Source organism: Nerophis ophidion, linkage group LG20 (genome assembly GCF_033978795.1).
Source record: "Nerophis ophidion isolate RoL-2023_Sa linkage group LG20, RoL_Noph_v1.0, whole genome shotgun sequence".
Classification (NCBI taxonomy): Eukaryota; Metazoa; Chordata; class Actinopteri; order Syngnathiformes; family Syngnathidae; genus Nerophis; species Nerophis ophidion.
The window spans coordinates 15,130,107-15,141,916 of NC_084630.1; positions in this window are offsets into that span (position 1 = coordinate 15,130,107).

Sequence of the window (11,810 nt, forward strand, 5' to 3'; positions counted from 1 at the left end):
ATCCAAAAACATGTAGTAGAGAAACATGTTCGCTTGACTGCTCTGCTCCATATTAAAGCTTCACAACAATCAAAGAAACACCGGCTGTGTTTCGGTTGCTAAAGGCAGCTGCAATCCACCGCTTTCCACCAACAGCATTATTATTTGACGTCTCCATTATTAATTGAACAAATTGCAAAAGATTCAGCAACGCAGATGTCCAAAATACTGTGTAATTATGCGATGAAAAGAGACGACTTTTAGCCGTATGTGGTGCTGGGCTTACATGTCCGCTACAACCAATAACGTCACAAACACGCGTCAACATTCCACGACATTTTCAACAGGATACCTCGCGGGAAATTTAAAATTCTAATTTAATAAACTAAACCGGCTGTATTGGAATGTGTTGCAATGTTAATATTTCATCATTGATATATAAACTATCAGACTGCGTGGTCGGTAGTAGTGGCTTTCAGTAGGTCTTTAAATCATTCTAATGTAACTAATGTTGCTTTCACCAGAATTAAATTCATGTGAAACGGTGTCGGTGTAATGCTGACGTCATGTCAGTCAGGTGTTGACTATTGCTATTGACGCTATCCGTTGATTGGTAAGTGTTTGTTTGGCAGTAAATGTGGGTGGAGGGAAAGGCTGGATGCAAATATAGCTACAAATGTACATACAGTTAGCCTAAATGGCATGTTAGCATCGATTAGCATGCCGTGCTAATTGATGCACACTCCACATAAGTCAACTTGGATCCTGATTGTGTTATTACAGCCTCCGACAACACACCGACAAGGCATGATGTCTCCAAGGTACGGAATACAGTCGAAAAAACGGAAAATTACAGAGCTGATTAGACTTGATGTTTGTAATGTGTTTAAGAAAATGGCGGCTTGACTACCTAGGTGACGTCACGTGTGACGTCATCGCTCTGAGAGCGAATAATAGAAAGGCGTTTAATTCGCCAAAATTTACCCATTTAGAGTTCGGAAATCGGTTTAAAAAATATGTGGTCTTTTTTCTGCAACATCAAGGTATATATTGACGCTTACATAGGTCTGGCGATAATGTTCCTTTAAGATAAGCATGGAATCTCTCCTCCAGGATAGCGCTATCACTTTTGCATTCCGAAGCCTGGCTTTATTGTTTCTTCCCTTATAGCTCGGTTGGTAGAGCGGCCGTGCCAGCAACTTGAGGGTTCCAGGTTCGATCACCGCTTCCACAATCTTAGTCACTGCCGTTGTGTCCTTGCTCGAGCCTATCTCAGCTGACTCGGGCAGAAGGCGAGATACACCCTGGAAAAGTTGCCACCTCATCACAGACTGTTAAATATTAAATAACAAAATACACATTATTATTATTAAATAACATTGATTAACACATGAACACTCAAAAAAGTACCAAACATTGGGACCATTGAGTACCGGTATTGATTCCCAGCAGTCATGTGCAGTGGCCTTTGACGCCTTTGGAGATTATTTTTGGAACTTAAATTCATATGCTCTCATGTTGTTAATAAAGGTTGTATAGCTCGTTTGGTAGAGCGGCCAAGCCGGCAACTTAAGGATTGCAGGTTCGATCCCCGCTTCCGCCATCCAAGTCTCTGCCGTTGTGTCCTTGGGCAAGGAACTTTACCCACCTGCTCCCAGTGCCACCCACATTGGTTTAAATGGAGCTTAGATATTGGGTTTCACTATGTAAAAGCGCTTTGAGTCACTAGAGAAAAGCGCTATATAAATATAATTCACTTCACTGACTCAACCATCATTTACTTAAACCTGGTGGTAGTCTTTCTCCAAGTTGACTTTAAACATTCACCATATTTTGAACATAATGAGTTAATTAATTCGCTTCAATGTTTAATATGCTAAACTTCAGGAAATTTACAAAAACGTGAACTGTTACAAATTCATGCCGATGATCAAATTTGTGTGATAGTTATAGCTCAATTAAAGCTTTTGTTATTCTTCGTTGTGTTTTTTGTAATGATAGATAGTAGACTTGAGTGATGTTATGGACACCGTTTACTTCCTGATGTGTAACACTCTATCATGGCAGTACTGAACTGGTGTATTTCACAATATATCTTAAATATTACATCAACCTTTACCTGATGTTGAATGGAATGTGAATAGTACATCCTGTTAACATCCAAGCTAATTGGCTATTCATTTGTATTTGAGCAGCATTCCCCAACTCACCTTGATTATAGCAGTAGTGAACTGGCGGCTGTAATGCCAGTCCTGCCTATTTATAGCCCGGGGGCGCTATTGAGCACTCACATAAACCCTTGTCGGAACAAGTGGAATCAAATCAAACAAGTGGTCTCCTTCGACGCATCCTCGCTCATCCATGCGGACTGGACACTGGCCGAGAGTTAGTGGTTGGCGGAGGTTGGAGTCGGCTCTCTTGGTTGCTTTGTTGGGTCTGCTCCTGTCTCTGGCTATGCTCCCCCCACCCCAGCAGACAATGGCGTGGATCGCCGCAGAGGCCACCACAGTGTGTGTGGGTGTTGAAATGTTTTTGTTTGGTTGCTTGGGTATGCATGACGCAATCGTGTGTGCAATATATATAATTGGTGAATTCTTTGTTGTTTTACTTTTGTAGCTGTATGTAGAAAAAACACTACTGGAGTGGACAAGCTCTGTTGTTTTAATGCATTTAATGTCCTTTGATGTTTCCCTCTTATACACGTGTTTGTGTGCATTGGCCATGAGGTTTTTTTTTCCCTGGGCATCAGTCTGGACCCCAGAGGCCCAGGCTTAGACTCAATTTTTTTTTTTTTACGCAACCTTAACAATCATGACTAGTGTGGTATTGTTTTATCATCACAATGGAATGTATGTGTCGAAGGCAACGTCCATTTAATTTGGTTCTCCTCTGTTGTCAACTGCTCTGGCATATTATCGAGGTCCAATCCGGAGCCCAGTCACAATCACATTATTCATTCTTGTCTTCTCCTCCATCTCATCTGCAGTGTGGTATTTTTCACAGCAAAGGACCTTTATATCTTCATGCTGTGCCGATTTCAACATTCTTCATTGCGTTTCCAGTAGTCATGAATCCCTCTTCAAGGTGATTGTAGACTTTCTATATTTGATAGGACACTTTCCAGGTTGGTTATCTATTTTTATCATTTCAAACTGGCAAGTTACAAAACAAAATGAAAACCTGTTTACAACAATCGAGAAAAACACTAGTTTACAAACAATAGACCTGTTTGCTTACTTCTACACTTTCCTGAAAGTACTTAATCCTTGTGTGGTGTTTGGGTCTGCGGGACCCGTTTTCATTTTTCATTAAAAGAAAAATAATACAATAATTCCATCCATCCATCCATTTTCTACCACTTATTCCCTTTCGGGGTCGCGGAGGGCGCTGGCGCCTATCTCAGCTACAATAATTCATTTTTCAAATTGAGTCTCACTGACTTTGGCTCATTTTCTGTGAAGAACATATATAAAAATACATATTTAATGACCACACACCATACAACCCCTCTACACATTTCTATTACATATAAGATGTCCGGGTCCACTGGACCCGGGGATATTAGAAGTGTGGAAATTGATGTTCTGTGTACCACACACACACACACCCACACACATGGCAAGCCTAGAAAGGAGGACGACAGAGTATAGGTACACAGAACATCAGAGGGTCAAATGTGCGAGAAAATGAGAGCAGACAGTGTTGACAAACAATGTTGCAACCATGTGTGAGAACCCCAGGTGCAGAGGCACAAAAGAAGAATCCCGATGTGGGATGCAGAAACTGGCGGAGAAATTTTCCATGCAACGTTCATATTTTTGTTACTCAACCAGCGTTTGTGGGTCTGATGGACCCGTTGCATTTTGTGGCTTTTAATGCTTCACAATCAAACACTTATGTTAAAATACTGAACAGATATTTATTGGGATAAGGTACACATCTGTTCAGTATTTTAACATTAGTGTTTGATTGTGAGGCAATAAAAGCCACAAAATGCAACGGGTCCATCAGACCCACAAACGCCGGCTGAGGAAAACCAATCCGAACATTACACAATTTGGACAAATTCATAAATAAAAGTGGAACACTTGCAAAGAACCAATACGGATACAGAACCAACATCTCAATAATCATGGCATTAATGGAAATAATAAGAAATTACTAATGCAAACAGTGGTAAACAGTGTGCAGCTGCAGTGTTTAGGGATTTAACAAAAACATTTGAAACAGTTAATCACAATATCTTAATTTAACAAATTAGAATGATATGGCATCAGAAGGGAGGTCTTGAACTGGGTAAGAAGCGAGGCAAACGTATGTCTATGAACGCTAAATAGATCCTGCAGAGTACCAGTTACGTATGGCAGGGGAAAGAGACGGCAGGGCGGCAGAAAGTGTAGCTCAATAACACTTGAATATTGATTATTCGGTGGAGTGCGCATGCTACTATGTGTGTCAAGCAGGACTATGTGAAGCGTTAGCAATGAAATGTTACCAGGAGTTGTTGTACGGGCTTGTTGAATGGGAGTCAGGAAGTCCAAAAGGGGTGGGCTGGTGGAAGGTCCGTAAAAACAGGCGGGAGGTCCGAGGCTGGAGAGAGGCGTCAGAGTCCGTGTCCAAGTGAAGGTCGAGGATCCAGGGAGGCAGTTAAAATCCAGGTGGGGGCAGTCCAGGGAAGCGAGGCGCACAGCTCGAACAAAGGATGCGGAAGGAATATTGGATCAGAGAACTACGTTCCAGCAATGGATCTCAGGACATGCTGGCTCTTATGGTGAGCCGTCTCATCAGGAACAGGTGCGTGGATCACTGATTGTCTACAGCCGAGCATGGGCGTGGCTGTAGGGGCGTGTCCAGCCGTGCTCTCAGCGGCGCTTGCAGGGGAATGAATGGTGGTTTGTGCAGGGATCGATACTGGGACCAAAATTGTTTAATCTTTGTACAAACAACATTTGTAAAGTTACAAAAGACTTAAAGTTAGTATTATTTGCAGACGACATGACTGTGGTTTGTTTAGGACAAAACAAACAAAACAGAAGAAATTAATTGGGGCTGGGCGATATATCGATACACTCGATATATATCGATATATCACTGGGCGATATCGCTGGATAGTGTATCGCGGGTTTGTCTCTGTGCGATATAGAAAATGATATACAGAGTATAAAAAAATAACTCCGAGAAACATTTAAAAAAATAACATTATTTTAATAATCTCATGTGATTTTTAACATGTTGTAATGAGAGACCGTTGTATCATATAGTAACTGTTTGGCGACATACAGTCAGAGGAGACACACCTTCGTTCTTTTATTCATGTTTTATTACTAAATGTTAGCAAATCACAACAGAGAGGTCAGAGTCGGACTGTGCACCCTCAACATGAGAATCAAACAGACACGCTCTGGATGACAAGATTGCCTGCGACTTTAAGAGAACAGTGCGATGAGAGAGAGAGAGAGAGGTAGCGATGCTGAATGTGGTGTTGGAGAACATACGTCACAAAACGTCAAGTACACACTTTGTGTCAAACTGTACAACCTGGAGTCTTTGTTGCTGGGAGCATCAATGGTACACGTTACATTTACAACTCATTGGAAGAGAAGATTGGATATATTTACATTTTTTTCTCTCTGTTAACACTCGCTCGTGTGTCTATTTACAACAATATGAACACTTTCAGTTTAGAGGTTAAACTCACAAAAAATGTTTGTGTGAGGAAAATATGATCTTCTATTTTTTTTTATTTTTCTGATTGCAGTTTCAAACTGCAATAGAAACAATCTAAAATGAGCATTATTATTTATGTAAAGGCAGAATGCTCTTGTATTTGATCCATTTAGGTCTTTTAAAGTGTCCCTAGTATTGGGAATGGTTAAAGGCCTACTGAAATGAGATTTTCTTATTTAAACGGGGATAGCAGGTGTCATACTTGATCATTTCACGATGTTGCCATATTTTTGCTGAAAGGATTTAGTAGAGAACATCCACGATAAAGTTCGCAACATTTGGTCGCTAGTAAAAAAGTCTTGCCTGTACCGGAAGTAGCAGACGATGTGCGCGTGACGTCATGGGTTGTGGAGCTCCTCACATTGTTTACAATCATGGCCACCAGCAGCGAGAGCGATTCGGACCAAGAAAGCGACGATTTCCCCATTAATTTGAGCGAGGGTGAAAGATTTGTGGATGAGGATAGTGGGAGTGAAGGACTATCAATCAATCAATGATTATCTATATAGCCCTAAATCACTAGTGTCTCAAAGGGCTGCACAAACCACAACGACATCCTTGGTAGAGCCCACATAAGGGCAAGGAAAACTCACACCCAGTGGGACGTCGGTGACAATGATGACTATGGGAAACCTTGGAGAGGACCGCATATGTGGGCAACCCCCCCTCTAGGGGAACCGGAAGCAATGGATGTGGAGCGGGTCTAACATGATACTGTGAAAGTTCAATCCATAGTGGATCCAAAACAACCATGAGTCCAGTCCATAGTGGATCCAACACAGCAGAGAGAGTCCCGTCCACAGTGGAGCCAGCAGGAAACCACCCCAAGCGGAGGCGGATCAGCAGCGCAGAGATGTCCCAGCCGATACACAGGCAAGCGGTCCATCCTAAGTCCCGACTATGGACGAGCGGTCCATCTTGGGTCCCGACTCAGGACAGCCAGTACTTCATCCATGGCCACCGGACCCGACCCCCTCCACAAGGGAGAGTGGGACAGAGGACAAAAAGAAAAGAAACGGCAGATCAACTGGTCTAAAAAGGGAGTCTATTAAAAGGCTAGAGTATACAAAATAAAAAGTTAAAGTACCAATGATTGTCACACACACTCTTGGTGTGGCAAAAGGTGAGACTTTAATGCTTCTACAGACTAGGAAAAAAAAAAAAAAAAAAAAAGGCAAGGGCAGTGGGAGCGATTCAGATGTTATTAGACAGATTTACTGGGATAATTCTGGAAAATCCCTTTTCTGCTTATCGTGTTACTAGTGTTTTAGTGAGATTATATGGTACCTGAAAGTCAGAGGGGTGTGTTGACCGCCAATGTCTCCGGTGGGAGGAGGTAATAAATAGTCCGCAGGTGCAGGAGGGCGCAAGCTCTGCTCATGTCTCCGGTAAGAGCCGACTTATTAGCACAATTTTCTCACCGGGAACCATGTTCGCTTGACCGCTCTGTTCCATAGTAAAGCTTCACCTTCGGGAATGTAAACACCGGCTGTTTGTGTTGCTAAAGGCAGCTGCAATACACCGTTACCACCTACATCTTCTCTTCTTTATAGTCTCCATTATTAATTGAACAAATTGCAAAAGATTCAGCAACACAGATGTCCAGAATACTGAGTAATTATGCGATTAAAGGAGACTACTTATAGCTTGGATCAGGCTGGAAAAAAATGTCAACTGCCACCGGTGACGTCACGCGCACGCGTCATCATACCAACGTTTTCAACAGGATACTTTGCGGGAAATTTGAAATTGTAATTTAGTAAACTAAACCTGCCAATATGCAATGTTAATATTTCAGCATTGATGTACAAACTATCAGAATGCATGGTGGGTAGTAGTGGGTTTCAGTAGGCCTTGAATATTAACTAAGCATTAGCGACAGTGTTAATATAATTCTAACGCCGAGGAACTACTTTCAGATGCAAAGGTAACTAGTTTATGCATCTATTGACATACTGAGTCGGTCAGCTGCTGCATCGCCTCTGAATTGGTAAAAGTTAATTTTAGATTATAATTCATCCCGCTTCCTTTTTTTTTTTTTTTTTTTAACCTGCATGAGGTACATTTTTAGTCTACTTTATACCTTTTGTTTTCGCTCTTTTTTTGTGCCCATGGGTGCATTATTACCCTTTCCAACCTTATCCTTTCCATCCTTTGTAACTGAGCTACTGTGGGGAAAAAATACCCTTGTGGATCCTTAAAGTTTGTCTAAGTCTAATGAGGATTATGATTAATTATTTATCTAAACGGAAAGATAAAAACATCCCATCTGTCGGCATCCCAGTGAGAGCAGACATTGTACAGCAAGTGATCATTTTATTATGTTCGTAATTTGTATTTCTTGTTTAGCATTTAGCAATGGAGCTACTTGCTGGATCTGCTTATCGCTAAGCTTTTAAAACTTGGAGGTAGAGATGTCCGATAATGGCTTTTTTGCCGATATCCGATATTGTCCAACTCTTAATTACTGATTCCGATATCAACCGATACGATATATACAGCCGTGGAATGAACACATTATTATGCTTAATTTTGTTGTTATGTCCTGCTGGATGCATTAAACAATGTAACAGGGTTTTCCAAAATAAATCAACTCAAGTCATGGAAAAAAATGCCAACATGGCACTTACATATTTATTATTGAAGTCACAAAGTTCATTTTTTTAACATGTCTCAAAACAGCAGCTTGGAATTTGGGACATGCTCTCCCTGAGAGAGCATGAGGAGGTTGAGGTGGGCAGGGTTGAGATAGGGGATAGCGGGGGTTGTATATTGTAGCGTCCCAGAAGAGTTAGTGCTGCAGAGGGTTGTGGGTATTTGTTCTTTTGTGTTTATGTTGTTACGGTGCGGATGTTCTCCCGAAATGTGTTTGTCATTCTTGTTTGGTGTGGGTTCACAGTGTGGCGCACATTTGTAACAGTATTAAAGTTGTTTATACGGCCAGCCTCAGTGTGACCTGTATGGCTGTTGACCAAGTATGCGTTGCATTCACTTGTGTGTGTGTGTGTGTGTGTGTGTGTGTGTGTGTGTGTGTGTGTGAAAAGCCGTAGATATTATGTGATTGGGTCGGCACGCAAAGACAGTGCCCTTAAGGTTTATTGGCGCTCTGTACTTCTCCCTTTGTTTTAAAAAGTCATAAATTTTACTTTTTGAAACCAATACCGATAATTTCCGATATTACATTTTAAAGCTTATCAGCAGTCCGATTACATCGGACTTCACTACTTGTAGGTCATCCTCCCTTATATTCAGGCTCAAAAATCTAAGGTTCTGAATCATAGCTTGTCCCAAAGTAGTGATTGTTGTCTCATAAAAGTCTGGCATGAGTAGTAGTGTTGTTGAAAGAAATAGCGAACGTTGTGAATGCTTAAAATGACCAAAATACGTAACGATTACAAGCTATTATAATAGTGCCTGTTAATACATTACATATATACCTAAAGCTTGTATATAAAACAATGTTAGAGATTTTGGGGGGCTTTTTAAAGCACTTTATAGGAACAATAGCGCAAAACCCATTACTTCTATTGTTAACCACCTCGTATATGCTTTATATTACACATTAAAATGCATTAAAAAAAAGAAAAACGTGTGTTTATAAGATTTGGGAATGATGGACGCACTCCCAAAAAAGGGCAGTTCCCCTTTAAACATAAGAGTAACCATTCACAATATTAGGGACACTTAAAAAGACCTAAATAGATCATATACAAGAGTATTCTGCCTTTACAAAGATAATAATTCTCATTTTTGACGGTTTCTATTGCAGTTTGAAACTGCATTCTGCCAGTTAATTACACACACTAATGAACCCACTTACCCATCTTTTGTAGCTAAACAAAGTAAGCGACACATTATAAGCATCTGTTTTGGCTGGAAACTGACACATGCTGGCGGGCGGTGCTGCCGGTTTGTATTTCAGCTCTGCTTTTCAGCACTCACACACATTTTTTTCCCCCAAAATAGCATATTCAAGTTTTAAAAAAACAGATGCCCTTATATGGGCAACATGAATGGGCCCAGTGAATGGGCGCTTGCACTGCAGCAGGCCCATAAGGACGTCAAAATGAATGTGTTACGTGAATTAATTTGTCATCATAACTAATCTGATTAAAATTAGTAAGTAAACCCATCTCCAGAACATCTCTGGAAAGGCAGGTTGTCCAAAGAGTGTTTGTGCAGTTGATGCGGTAGTGACAGGCTGCACGAGTCAATATGGAAGACGCCAAACAGCGTGGAAGTACTCTCCTTGGAAAGTTTGAGTACCGAAAAAAACATGACAAAAACAGTCGAGCGACACTCTGCAAGAAGGCCTTTTCTTTTCACCGAAGCAATTCCATCATAAAAGAGCACATCAATAACACAAAACAAGTAACAGTTCCACATTAAAATGCCTCATTTGTTTATAAAAACAGACGGTAATTAATATGATTACAAATGTTAATATCTTGTAACGGACCGAGTTTGAACGCCCACTGAAATTGACACGAAACACTTAAATATTTTCTATATGAATTCTTTTTTTCCACTCTGCAGGTGGTTTTTAGACATGATGGACACACTTTTGTGAATAACGTCCCAGCTGATTAATAATTATTGAACCAACTTTTTAAAACAATGCAAACTAATTGAATATAAAATGGCCAGGATATGATTTGTAATAATTAGAAAACCTGTCATTCATTTAAATATGATTAAAAATATGTCAAGTTTCCCTTTACTTCAGAGTGTAAAGCAGAGATATACATAGAATAATAATTAGCGGACAATACGAATCATATTAATACATTTCCTAGTCTGTCTTTAAAACCTAGTGACACCTCTGTTTCTAACTTTAGTCGAGGGTCTTTGAATGCAGCATCACAGCTATGCGCAAAGAGATACAAAAGTGAAAACTTGTACATAACTTTCTTCTAATATTGTTATCATGGACGCTCCTGCTTATTTCAGCAAGACAATGCCAAGCCACGTGTTACAACAGCGTGGCTTCGTAGTAAAAGAGTGCGGGTACTTTCCTAGCCTGCCTGCAGTCCAGACATGTCTCCCATCGAAAATGTGCGGCGCATTATGAAGCATAAAATAGGACAACAAGACCCCGGACTGTTGAAAAACTTAAGCTGTACATCAAGCAAGAATGGTAAAGAATTCCCACTTTCAAGCTTCAACAATTAGTTTCCTCAGTTCCCAAACGTTTATTGAGTGTTGTTAGAAGAAAATGTGATATGTGGTGAACATGCCCTTTCCTAACTACTTTGGCACGTGTTGCAGCCATGAAATTCTAAGTTAATTATTATTTGCAAAAAAAAAAAGTTTATGAGTTTGAACATCAAATATCTTGTCTTTGTAGTGCATTCAACTGAATATGGGCTGAAAAGGATTTGCAAATCATTGTATTCCGTTTATATTTACATGTAACACAATTTCCCAACTCATATGGAAACGGGGTTTGTATTATTCATGTGTGAATAATGCTGTATAATAGATTGTCTGTATTATTCACATGTGAATAATGCTGTATAATAGACTGTAGTTATATTATTCACATGCGAATAATGCTGTATAATAGACCGTATTTATATTATTCACGTGTGAATAATGCTGTATAATAGATTGTCTGTATTATTCACATGTGAATAATGCTGTATAATAGACTGTAGTTATATTATTCACATGCGAATAATGCTGTATAATAGACTGTATTTATATTATTCACGTGTGAATAATGCTGTATAATAGACCGTATTTATATTATTCTCGTGTAAAAATACCTAAGTGTTTATTGTGAGCAAACTGTGGTGCTGAATTTCCCCCAGGGATCAATAAAGTACTTTCTATTCTATTCTATTCTATTTTATTCTATTCTATTCTATATGGTACTCTGGTTGAGGGGTCAAATTATACCTCTAAGAGGATTTGCACATATTTCAAAGGGAAATGCTTGGATTCATTTGGTTTTCATTTAAAAAGTGTTATAAAATAATAGGTTTACAGTATATAAAAATGGCCATTATAAAAGGGAGTCAATAGGGGACAAAAGTGTCTCGGGGAACTCCAATGTTTACTCACTCATTAGCGCGTGCTAAAAATAACTTAGCAAAGAACTG